General features: G+C 40.5%; 1 pseudogene; it reads right to left on the minus strand.

Annotated features, from left to right (window-relative positions):
* Positions 1 to 6,211: 6,211 nt before the first annotated feature.
* On the minus strand, positions 6,212 to 8,869 carry LOC122738655 (annotated as a pseudogene).
* Between the last annotated feature and the right edge of the window lie 1,213 nt (positions 8,870 to 10,082).

Below are 10,082 nucleotides of genomic sequence, written 5' to 3' on the forward strand. Positions count from 1 at the left end.
TGCTCGAAGTGATTAATCTCTGTCTAACTCAGTTTCCTAAAATGAAAAATGGGGATCTTTTTGTGAGGTTGTTGTGAGGATGAGGCTGAAAAACCATTGAACAACAAAATCCAACAACTGGATCCTAGAGTTACAAATCCGGGGGCAAAGTCCATGCCACACAAGGAGGAGGCTAGAAGACTAGAGGAAGAATTTAGCAGGTCCTTCCTCTTTCTGGAAATTGCTCCTACTTTCACAATTTCTTTTTCCATTTCTGAAACTACAGTTCCCCCAAAGGTTCCAGTTTTTCTTTTTTTTTTTTAAGGTTCCCACCCAACTCTCGCTGACTACACATCTACAATGCAATTACATTTTGGTTTGTGTGGGCCTTTCTAGACCTGGATGATAGGGGTGGTTGGGGGCAGGGGGAGAAGGAGGGGTGCATTGCTGGCACACAGAAACTTAAATTAGAATGAGAAAATTTGGCATGCTGCTTCTAAAAGGTTGCCGACCTCTGGTACAGCAGAATCCTATGATTGCCCTGTGGTCACTTGTGATGATATATCGCCAGTATGCCAGGACTTGCACCCCGTAATCACGTCAAGTCCCCACAGCATTGTACTCAAAGCCACACTAATGATAGTGCCTAGGGCCAAAATAGGCCCCAGAGCGAAAGTATGGAATCCTACTGTGTTTTGTTGGGTTATCGAGCCACAGGGAGAAGAAGGCTGCTGTAATATCCATTAATGGTCGCTTTTGCAAAGCAGTTTACAAATATTAGCTGACTAATTCCCATTACACCAAACCCCATGCAAGTGTCACTCTCATTTTCTATTGGAGAACCAAGTTATAGATAGGTCAAGTGACTTATCAGAGGTCATGGGAGAGTATCAAGGTCAGAACTCAGGTTAGGAGACAGGGATCTAGGGATCTTCACTTCTTGATCAAGTCCCCCAGTCCTTCTGGGCCCCGTATTGCCCCTATCAAACCCCCTGCTAGTCACATAGCAACTAATCCCTGAATTACTCATGGGCTCCAAAAAGCATCTGTAGGAGCAATTACTGTAATTAACCTTTATGTGATGGCTCCTCACGGGGATGCTCCTGAGGATTGGGGAAGCCCCCGGAGCTCTAGAGGCAGAGATCAGCTGCTCTCCTGCTGCTGCTGCTGCTGCTTCTGGGGCTTTTGGAACAGAGCAGGAACCGAGCATGTCGGACCAGGTCTCTTTCCTGGAAGTTTGCAAAGCTGATGCTCAATGATCATTCCCTTTACTATTGAGTCTCTCTTGTTCTTCTGTGATCCCGTCTCCCATTTCCTCTCTTTCTGTTGTGATGTAGGAAAGATGATAAATCACAAGTTCACCGGGGGGTTCTTTAGGCCTCCCACCCATGCAGCACAAGCAGTAGCTTATTTGGGAGAGGTACATGTGCTCCAGAGCCCAGTTTGAGCCTGGAAGTAGGCCCACAGTTCTCCCATACTTAGGAGTGGACTTAATTGTCTTTCCATTTGATTTGCCGCCGGCTGCCTGCTATGGCGGCAGCTGTGAGGAGAGGGACGGATACTTTCGGCTTGTTCAGCAAACAAGGCTGACATCTGGGAGGGATACACGGAGGTGGGAAATGAAAGCCGGTTTGTAAATAAACAAGGGCAGAGTCAATGAGACCCTGGGACCTCTCTCCTGCTGCTGTTTTCCGGGCGCCTTACTGAGGGGAGATATAGAGGTTCCCCTTTGGAGCACTGCTGGGGGAGGGTGGGTTATTGTTTTTGGATTTCTCCAAGATGAACTCCAGATGATTTTCCGAGGGCTGATTTCACAGCACATTTGCTCCATCTGAACAATCGCTCTTTACAACTGTTGCCATTCTGTTCCCTCACCTACTCAGTATGCCCTGACCAGGACACTGCAATTTGGTTTTCCTTGTGGTTTAGTTTGGCCCCGTCCGTGCAGTTTGGATTTGGGCACAGGAGTGATTAAAGAGACCCAGTTCATTCAAGTTTGGGTAGTCCTAAACCCTTCAACTACCTCTCAAAAAATTTCAGAGCAGAAGAGAGCCATCACCCCCCCCCCAAAAAAAAAAACTTCCCACAGGGTCAGCTTAAGAGAAAAAACAATGACAACTAAATCTCTTAAGTCTCTGTAAGTGACCTGCTTCACCAGGCCATCGCTGTGTAATCTCCAATCCAGGCTACTCCTCCAAGCATGTACTTATACTTCTGAAATTGAGTCCCAAGAGAGTGGCTACTACCTAGAGTTCTAGGGATAAGCATTTATTAAATACCCACTGTGTGCCAGGTACCATGCTAGGCATCTTACAGATAATACTTATTTGATTAACAAAACCCTTCGAGTAGGTGAAATTATAATTCTCACTTTACAATTGAGGAAAATGAGGCAGAGGTTCAATGACTTGTTCAGGCTCATCCAGTTAATACATGTACAAGTAAGGTCTTCCTGACTCTAGGCCTACTGTTTTATCTGCTATCCTAGCTGCCTCTTTTCAGCTTTATGGTATAGGATTCTAGTGATAATCTTATGGATAAAATAATTCCTAACCAGAGAAAACTGTAGTTTATGAGCCCCCATCAGCATGCTTTTACTTAACAATCAATGACTTTTTTATTTGGTCATTTTTCAGTTGAGTTCAATTCTTCATGATCCTATTTGGGGCTTTCTTGGCAAAGGTATGGGAATGGTTTGCCATTTCCTTCTCCAGCTCATTTTACAGATGAGGTACTGAGGCAAACAGGGTTAAGTGACTTGTCCAGGGTTACACAGATACTAAGTGTCTGAGGCCAGATTTGAATTCAGGAGGGTGTTTTCCTGATTCTAAGCCCAGCACTCTATCCACTGTACCACCTAACTGCCCTAATTGGCTTTCAGCATTTTACTAAGGTAAAATGGTAAGAACAGTTGGTATAAAAAAATTTCTTCTAATACAAACTATCCCACAAATACACACAAATTCATTGGACTCAAACTTAGAGTTATAATGGTACTAATGCACATGTATAGGATACATGTGTGGCACAGATTAACTCACAAATGCTGGCATGACCTGAAAATTTTTTCTTTTTATAAAATCCTCATTTGGTTCCTTTAGCTATAACACCTCTGTTGGGTGAACGACTCATCTGTGCTGCCTGATTCTGCTCCTTCTTGGCTCAGTAGCTGGCACTCTGCTCATCTGGGAGGGGTCACATTCCTTGAACCTGTTTCCTGTCTCAGGTAACTATCACTTTTTGTCTGCATCTATTTTCAGGTGTGTTTCTCTGCTTCCAGCTCTAGGTATTGTCTCCAACTGGTCCAGTAGTTTCAATGATATGGCAAATTATTGGGGCAAGAGGAAAGAAAGTCCCTTCCTTTCCTTTGGAGAGGTCTCCCTGACAAAATATTCCAGAACTCAGATTCCTCAACTGCTGAATGACTGGTTAATTTTATGGCAAAAGAGGTACAAGTAGGGGCAGCTAGGTGGCACAGTGGATAAAGCACTGACGCTGGATTCAGGAGGACCCGAGTTCAAATGCAGCCTCAGACACTTGACACTTACTAGCTGTGTGACCCTGGGCAAGTCACTTAACCCTCATTGCCTCTCATTAAAAAAAAAAAAGGTACAAGTGTGATATAGGTAGGTGGAAGAATTAACAATTGTTTCTATTTAAGTCTGCTCTTATTAAATCTGCAGAGGCTCTGCTCTCCAAAGGATAGCTGCTGCTCCTGGCTATTGGCAGCTCAACAGGGAGAAGTGTTGCAGGAGTGTTGGCCACCCATGTGGTATTACTGAGAATGACCCTCTGCATGATTCTTGGTACCATCGTGCCTCAAATTCTTCCTAAAAAGTCTTGTCTTTGGATGAAGCATTTTTGTATTAAGGGGTCCTTTTTAGTCTTCTTCCCCAAGATGTAAGATATAAGATCATAGATTTAGAACAGGAAGTGACCTTGTTGGTCATCTAGGGAGAAAGGAGGGAAGGAAACAAGCATTTCTTAAATACCTACTATGTGTCAGGCTCTGTGCTAAGTACTTTAGAAATATCTCATTTGATCCACACAATAACACCGGGAGTTAGCTACTATTATTATCCTCATTTTATATCTGAGGAAACTGAGGCAAACAGAGGTTAAATGACTTGCCCAAGGCCACATAGCTAGTAAGTGTCTAAGGTTTCCTAACTCTAGGCCTAGTACTCTACTACACTACCTAGCTGCTCAAATTTTCTAGGCCAAATCCTTTCATTTTGTATAGGTTAGGAAACTGTGGCTCAAATAGAAACATGCCCAAGGTCATACAGGTGATTTTGAGCTGGGATTTAAATTTGGGTGTTTTTGACTCCAAATTCCAATGCCCTTCCACTATATTCTACTGCCTCTCCAATAAGTCAATTTGAGCAGTATGAGATCACAGGAAAGATTATACACTGAAAGGGAGAAACAGAAGTCTGAAAGGGAAAGTGGGAAGGAAGTGTAAAAAAAATAAGCTTAATGGATTCCATTACTTTGCTTGATACCAGCCTGACTTGGCAATTTTAGGGTTTCCTAATGGTTTAACAATCTCATCTCAGAATTCCTTCTTCTGATATTCTCCTCTATCTTCCCATCAACACTTTAGCTTTCACTGTTATCAGTTCTGCTACATTAATTCATAAGATCATAGATTTGGGGTGGAAAGGTCCCTAGAGACCATTGAGTTTACCCCCCTAATGTTATAGATGAAGGAACAAGGAGAGAGATTAATGATTTGCTCAGAATCACACATAGTAAACAGCTCAAATGGTATTTGAACCCAGGCTTTCCTTATTCCAAGTTCAGTGCTCTAATCACTAACGCCACTATTCAACTCAACCACAACAAGAATCATTAAGCACCCATTATGTAGAGGACATTGTGCTATGTGCTAGGATACAAAGATAAACATTGAGTAATTACTGATATCAAGGAGCTTACATTCAATGAGAGGGCTGGATGTAAGTACACAAATAAGTAAAAAACAAAGTAACAGATAGCACTAATAACTGGGGGTATAAGAGAAGGTTGGACCTATGCATAGTCTTGAAGGAAGATGAGGATTTTGAGTGGTGAAGATGAGGCTGGACTGCATTCCAGTATGGTGGATAGCCTGTATAAATATATAGAAGTGGGATATAGAATTTTTTTTCAAGAAATAGCTAGTAGGTCAGACTAGCTAGAGTCTAAGATATATAAAAGATGTAAAAGGACATAAAACTGATATAGAATAAGGTTGAACAAGTAGGTTGGAACTATTCTTTTCCACTGTCTTGCTTGCCATTCCAGCTCTTTTTAGTTTCAGTTTGGCCTTGAAAAGAACAGCCTAAGTGAATCCTTTTAGTTTATTTTTCCCCATTCCCTTTACCAACCAGGATTATCAAGTCTGAATGTGGGATTTGAATAAAAAGATCAACAACCTCAGGAAGAAGACAAGTAAAATCATAGGAAGACCTATGAAAAGATTACCTTAAAGGGATGTCATAGATGGGACCTTATAATGTTGGGTGAGGGTGTGTGGAATGATAAGGTGAATGGTCAGCAGGCCTGAGGAGGGGAAAACAGTAGCAACTGTGTAACTTTGGATTTATTAAATTTCTTGTATTTTTTCCTCTTTAAAAATTTTGTATTAATCAAGACAGCCAGGACCTAGGTGGGAATTCTCTAGGATAGAGATGAACAAGAGCTACACAGTATGAGAAAGCATGGATATGTTGGATAGATTTCAATCTGCAATATACCTATGTCAATGAGCTCACAGATGCATCAAAGTTTTATTGTTAGCCATAAGAGCCAAGAGCATTAGTCTTTTTTTTTTTTTGAGAGGGGGAGACTTTGACCCAAGTTATTTTGATGTTCTTGGTGTAAAACCCTGGGTAGGAGTATGAGTCAGAGAGGTCATAATTACGAAGCATACCAAACATAAAACAGAGTAGTGGTTCTAGGCTTCTACTTATATACTGATAATTAAGGGGCTAGGGAAAAGGTTATGGTCACAGGAGGCAATCTAGCATCATGAAAGAAGCACTGGATTTGGACTCAGATAGCCAGGGTTCAAATCCTTGCTCTGACACTTAATGCTTATGTGATCTTGGATATATTACTCAATCTCTAATTGACTAATTTTTATTTTTAAAATACAAACATTTGAACTAAAAACCCCAACTTCGTATTAATATTTCCCCTAAATTCCATTTATTAAACATTAAGTTTACAAATTAATGAACACCAATTAGCAGTATCGATGAAGTTGGAGAGTATTGCGCCTTCTCCAAGCAGCACGACGAGATCCTCCAATGGTATGGTGGAACTTGTGACTCTTTCCAAGACCCCAGCTTTTCCAGCCAGCTGAGGTAAGCCCTGCATCTCTCTGTGTTTGTGCACTGGCTTGGTGATCCATTGAGTGTCAGGGTTTCATCTGATATGTTAAGGGGCTAAAATTCTAGCTAAACTGTCTAAAATATCTAATGAGTGGTCGCCAATAAATTATAAACTTTAGCAAGAGTTAGACTTTTAAGCATTTATTAAGGAGAATAAGAATTTGGTAAAGAGAGAGAAAAAGGCCTAGATTTCTATCTATTAAAGGGAGAGCACATTTCTCGCTCCCTTCTCCGCCAGAGTCCTCAGGAAAAAGCCCCAGAGTCAGCGCCAGTCTCTTCCTTCCTCCTCCCACTAGCCCGCGTCAGGAAGTGACGCCAAAGAAAAGACTCCTGGTCTTGCCCTCAAAGACCTTCGCTTCATGGGCAGAACTCTTCTACAGTTAGTATCCAGCAGGTGGCGTTATTCCAATCGTTACAGATAGCTTTATGGAATGGATCAATAAGAATAACCTCAAAGAATGTGTACGTTGAATCTTCACCCACCCAGCAGGAGTCCAAGACTCTCAGGGCCCCACAGTGTTGGCCAGCAAGCTCTTCAGCTATGGAAGGCTCCTGGCAAACTTCAGCTGATTGACACCGTGATGCACAGATTTACCGTAGGTCACACCCTTGGGCACAGGGAGCTTTTGGCTGCCCCAGCGAACGTGAATGCAGTAGATGACATAACCTTGCTTGGCCTTGTAGCCCAGCTGGCGAGCCTTGTCCAGCCTGGTGGGCCAGGGCGCCCTGTGCAGGGCCACCAGCTGGTGGTACTGCTAGCAGTGCACACGTAGCAGGAACTGCATGACGTCTGGCTGCTTCTTCCTCCATAGCTCCTGGATGTACCTGTAGGCCCCCACGCTGGTGCGTGCTTACCCTGCCAGATGGCTGCCTCAAACCTGAAAGCTTTGTATTAATATTGAACATTTTTATATCAACTTCATTTCTTTATTTTAAAAAAATAATAAACATTTTTATTTATAGTTTTGGGTTCCAATTTTTATCCCTCTTTCCCTATTCCCTCTCCTCTCCCTGAGGGGGCAAACAACCAGATATGGGTTATACATGTATGATTATGTAAAACATTATCATATTTGTCATTTTGTACAAGCAAACTTGATAAAAAGGAAAAATGAAAGAAAATGAAAAATAGCACCCTTCAGTCTGTTCCATCAATATAAGTTCTTTCTTTGGAGGTGGATAGTATGTTTGGGATTATCTTGGATCATTGTATTGTTGAGAATAGTCAAGTCATTCACAGTTCTTCATCAAACAATATTGCTGTCTCTGTGTATAATGTTCTTCTCTTGGTTCTGCTCACTTCACAATACATCATTTCATACATGTCTTTCCAGGCCTTTCTGAAGTCATCCTGCTTGTCATATCTTATATCATAATAATATTCCATCACCATCATATACCATAGTTTGTTTAGTCATTCCCCAATTGATGGGCATTCCTTTGATTTCCAATTCTTAGTCACCACAAAAAGCTGCTATAAATATTTTTGTACAAATAGATCACCTTCATGGGGGCAGCTAGGTGGCACAGTATATAAAGAACTGGCTCTGGATTCAGTAGGACCTGATTTCAAATCCAGCCTCAGACATTTGACATTTACTAGCTGTGTGACCCTGGGAAAGTCACTTAACCCTCATTGCCCCACAAAGAAACAAACAAAACCCCCAAAATATATCACCTTCATTTCTGGAGCTACCTTTTCCTTCCCCTTGCCTACCAAGCCATCCCTTGTTACAAAGAATGAAAAAGAAAAGAAAAAAAAAACAGTGTAGCAAAATCACTCACCACATCAACAATGTCTAAGAGTCTATGCAATCTCCCATGCCCATTTTCCCTACCCATATAGAATAAAATAATAAGTGGGTATTTTAAATTTAATTTGCATTATAGACATTTTCTCAGTCACTTTCTTAAGCCTAGACAATCAAACAAACCAATAAATCTAGCCATGATTTTTCTGACTTTTGAGGTTTTCTAACTTTTGAGGTGTAAATGCTCACACAGAAAATTTAATAATTGGCTCTAGAAAGCTGATGGGAGCAGCACATCCCTGGAGGTACATTTTCTCAATGTTTCCAGAGCATCAAGCTTGGTTATATTAAGTTTAAAAAAATCAGTTTTGAAAAAAAAAAGAAAGAATTCAGTTTTGGTTTTAGCTCTTTCCATTTACATTGTCAGAGTCAGTGTATTATGTTTTCCTAGTTCTTGGAATACAATATTGCAAAAGAGAAAAGATTTAAAAAGCATTATAATCAAGAATAAATTACACTGAAAAAATTAATATAATACTAGAAAGGGGGAGATGGATTTTTAATGGATTAGAGCAGTGTTAAACTCAAACAGATGAAACTTTTCACTAGAAGTCTTGCAGAAATTGAGATGGGACCAATATCTCACAATGAGAAGGAAAGTCTCACTATGTCAGGTAGAGCCCCATCATTAACTTTTGGGAGGATATGGGCCAGGTCTTTTAGGATGGGCTTGCACAAGTGGGTTGTAAACTGCATCATTGTGATAAGAAAGTTCCTAAATCTATGAAATCATAGATCCATTTGAATTTTCAAGAGTATAATAAATAATTTTAAGGAGTAGGCAAGAAAGATATAAAAATTTTCAATGATGAATAGGTTTCTTGGGCAAACAAAAGATAGCAAGAATCATAAGAGATTAAAATGGACAGTTTTGATTATGTGAAAGTAGAAAAAATTACAAAATTAATGCAGTTAGAATTACAATTGAAACAGTTCATTGGGAATAAAAAAATTTTTTTGTAGCGTGTTTCTGTGATAAAAATCCACAAGGATATATATAGAACTATTAGAAATATATAAGAATAAAAGCCATTTCCCAGTAGATAAATGGCCAAAGGATTTGAACAGGCAGTTCTCAAAAGAAGAAAAGCAAACTATCAACAACTATATGAAAAATGCCCCAAATTACTAATAAGAGAAATGTAATGGAGCTAGGGACTTGAGTTATAGCAAGGAAGTCATGAGACTGGTATGGTGTTGGCAACTTGAATTAAGTATAGAGACTGGCTTGAAAATGACTTAGTCTCTGATTTATGAAGAAAAGGAACTCTACTATATTTTTTCAGGGATATGGTCAGATCTCTCTAAGAACTGTGAGGAAATCAGGGCAGCTAGGTGGCGCAGTGAATAAAGCACCAGCCCTGGATTCAGGAGTACCTGAGTTCAAATCCGGCCTCAGACACTTAACACTTACTAGCTGTGTGACCCTGGGCAAGTCATTTAACCCCAATTGCCTTACCAAAAAAAAAAAAAAACAAAACCAAACCAAAACAAAAAAAAAAGAACTGTGAGGAAATCTAGAAAAGTTTTTCTCTTCAATTCCCTCCCTCCCCTCCTGATGACACAGTGCTATCTGACATCTATTTATTTCTTTGCTATGAAGGAAGAAAGGAATGAAAAAAGGAAGGAAGGAAGGAAGAGAGAGAGGAAGGAAGGAAGGAAGAGGAAGAAAGGAGGAAGGAAGAACAAATAAAGAAAAAGGAAAGGAAGGAACGAAGGAAAAGGTAAAGAAAACAAAAATGAAACGAATAATAAGAAATAGTGAAAAAGTATTTATCAAGCACTTACTATGTGTCAAGCAGTGTATTAACCACTGGAGAGACAAACACAAAAACAAAGACAGCCTTTGTGCTCTAGGAACTTAATAATGGGTGGATAATACACATGGGTGAGTGGTGGCCAGGGGAGGGAA

Source organism: Dromiciops gliroides, chromosome 2 (assembly GCF_019393635.1).
Source record: "Dromiciops gliroides isolate mDroGli1 chromosome 2, mDroGli1.pri, whole genome shotgun sequence".
Lineage (NCBI taxonomy): Eukaryota > Metazoa > Chordata > Mammalia > Microbiotheria > Microbiotheriidae > Dromiciops > Dromiciops gliroides.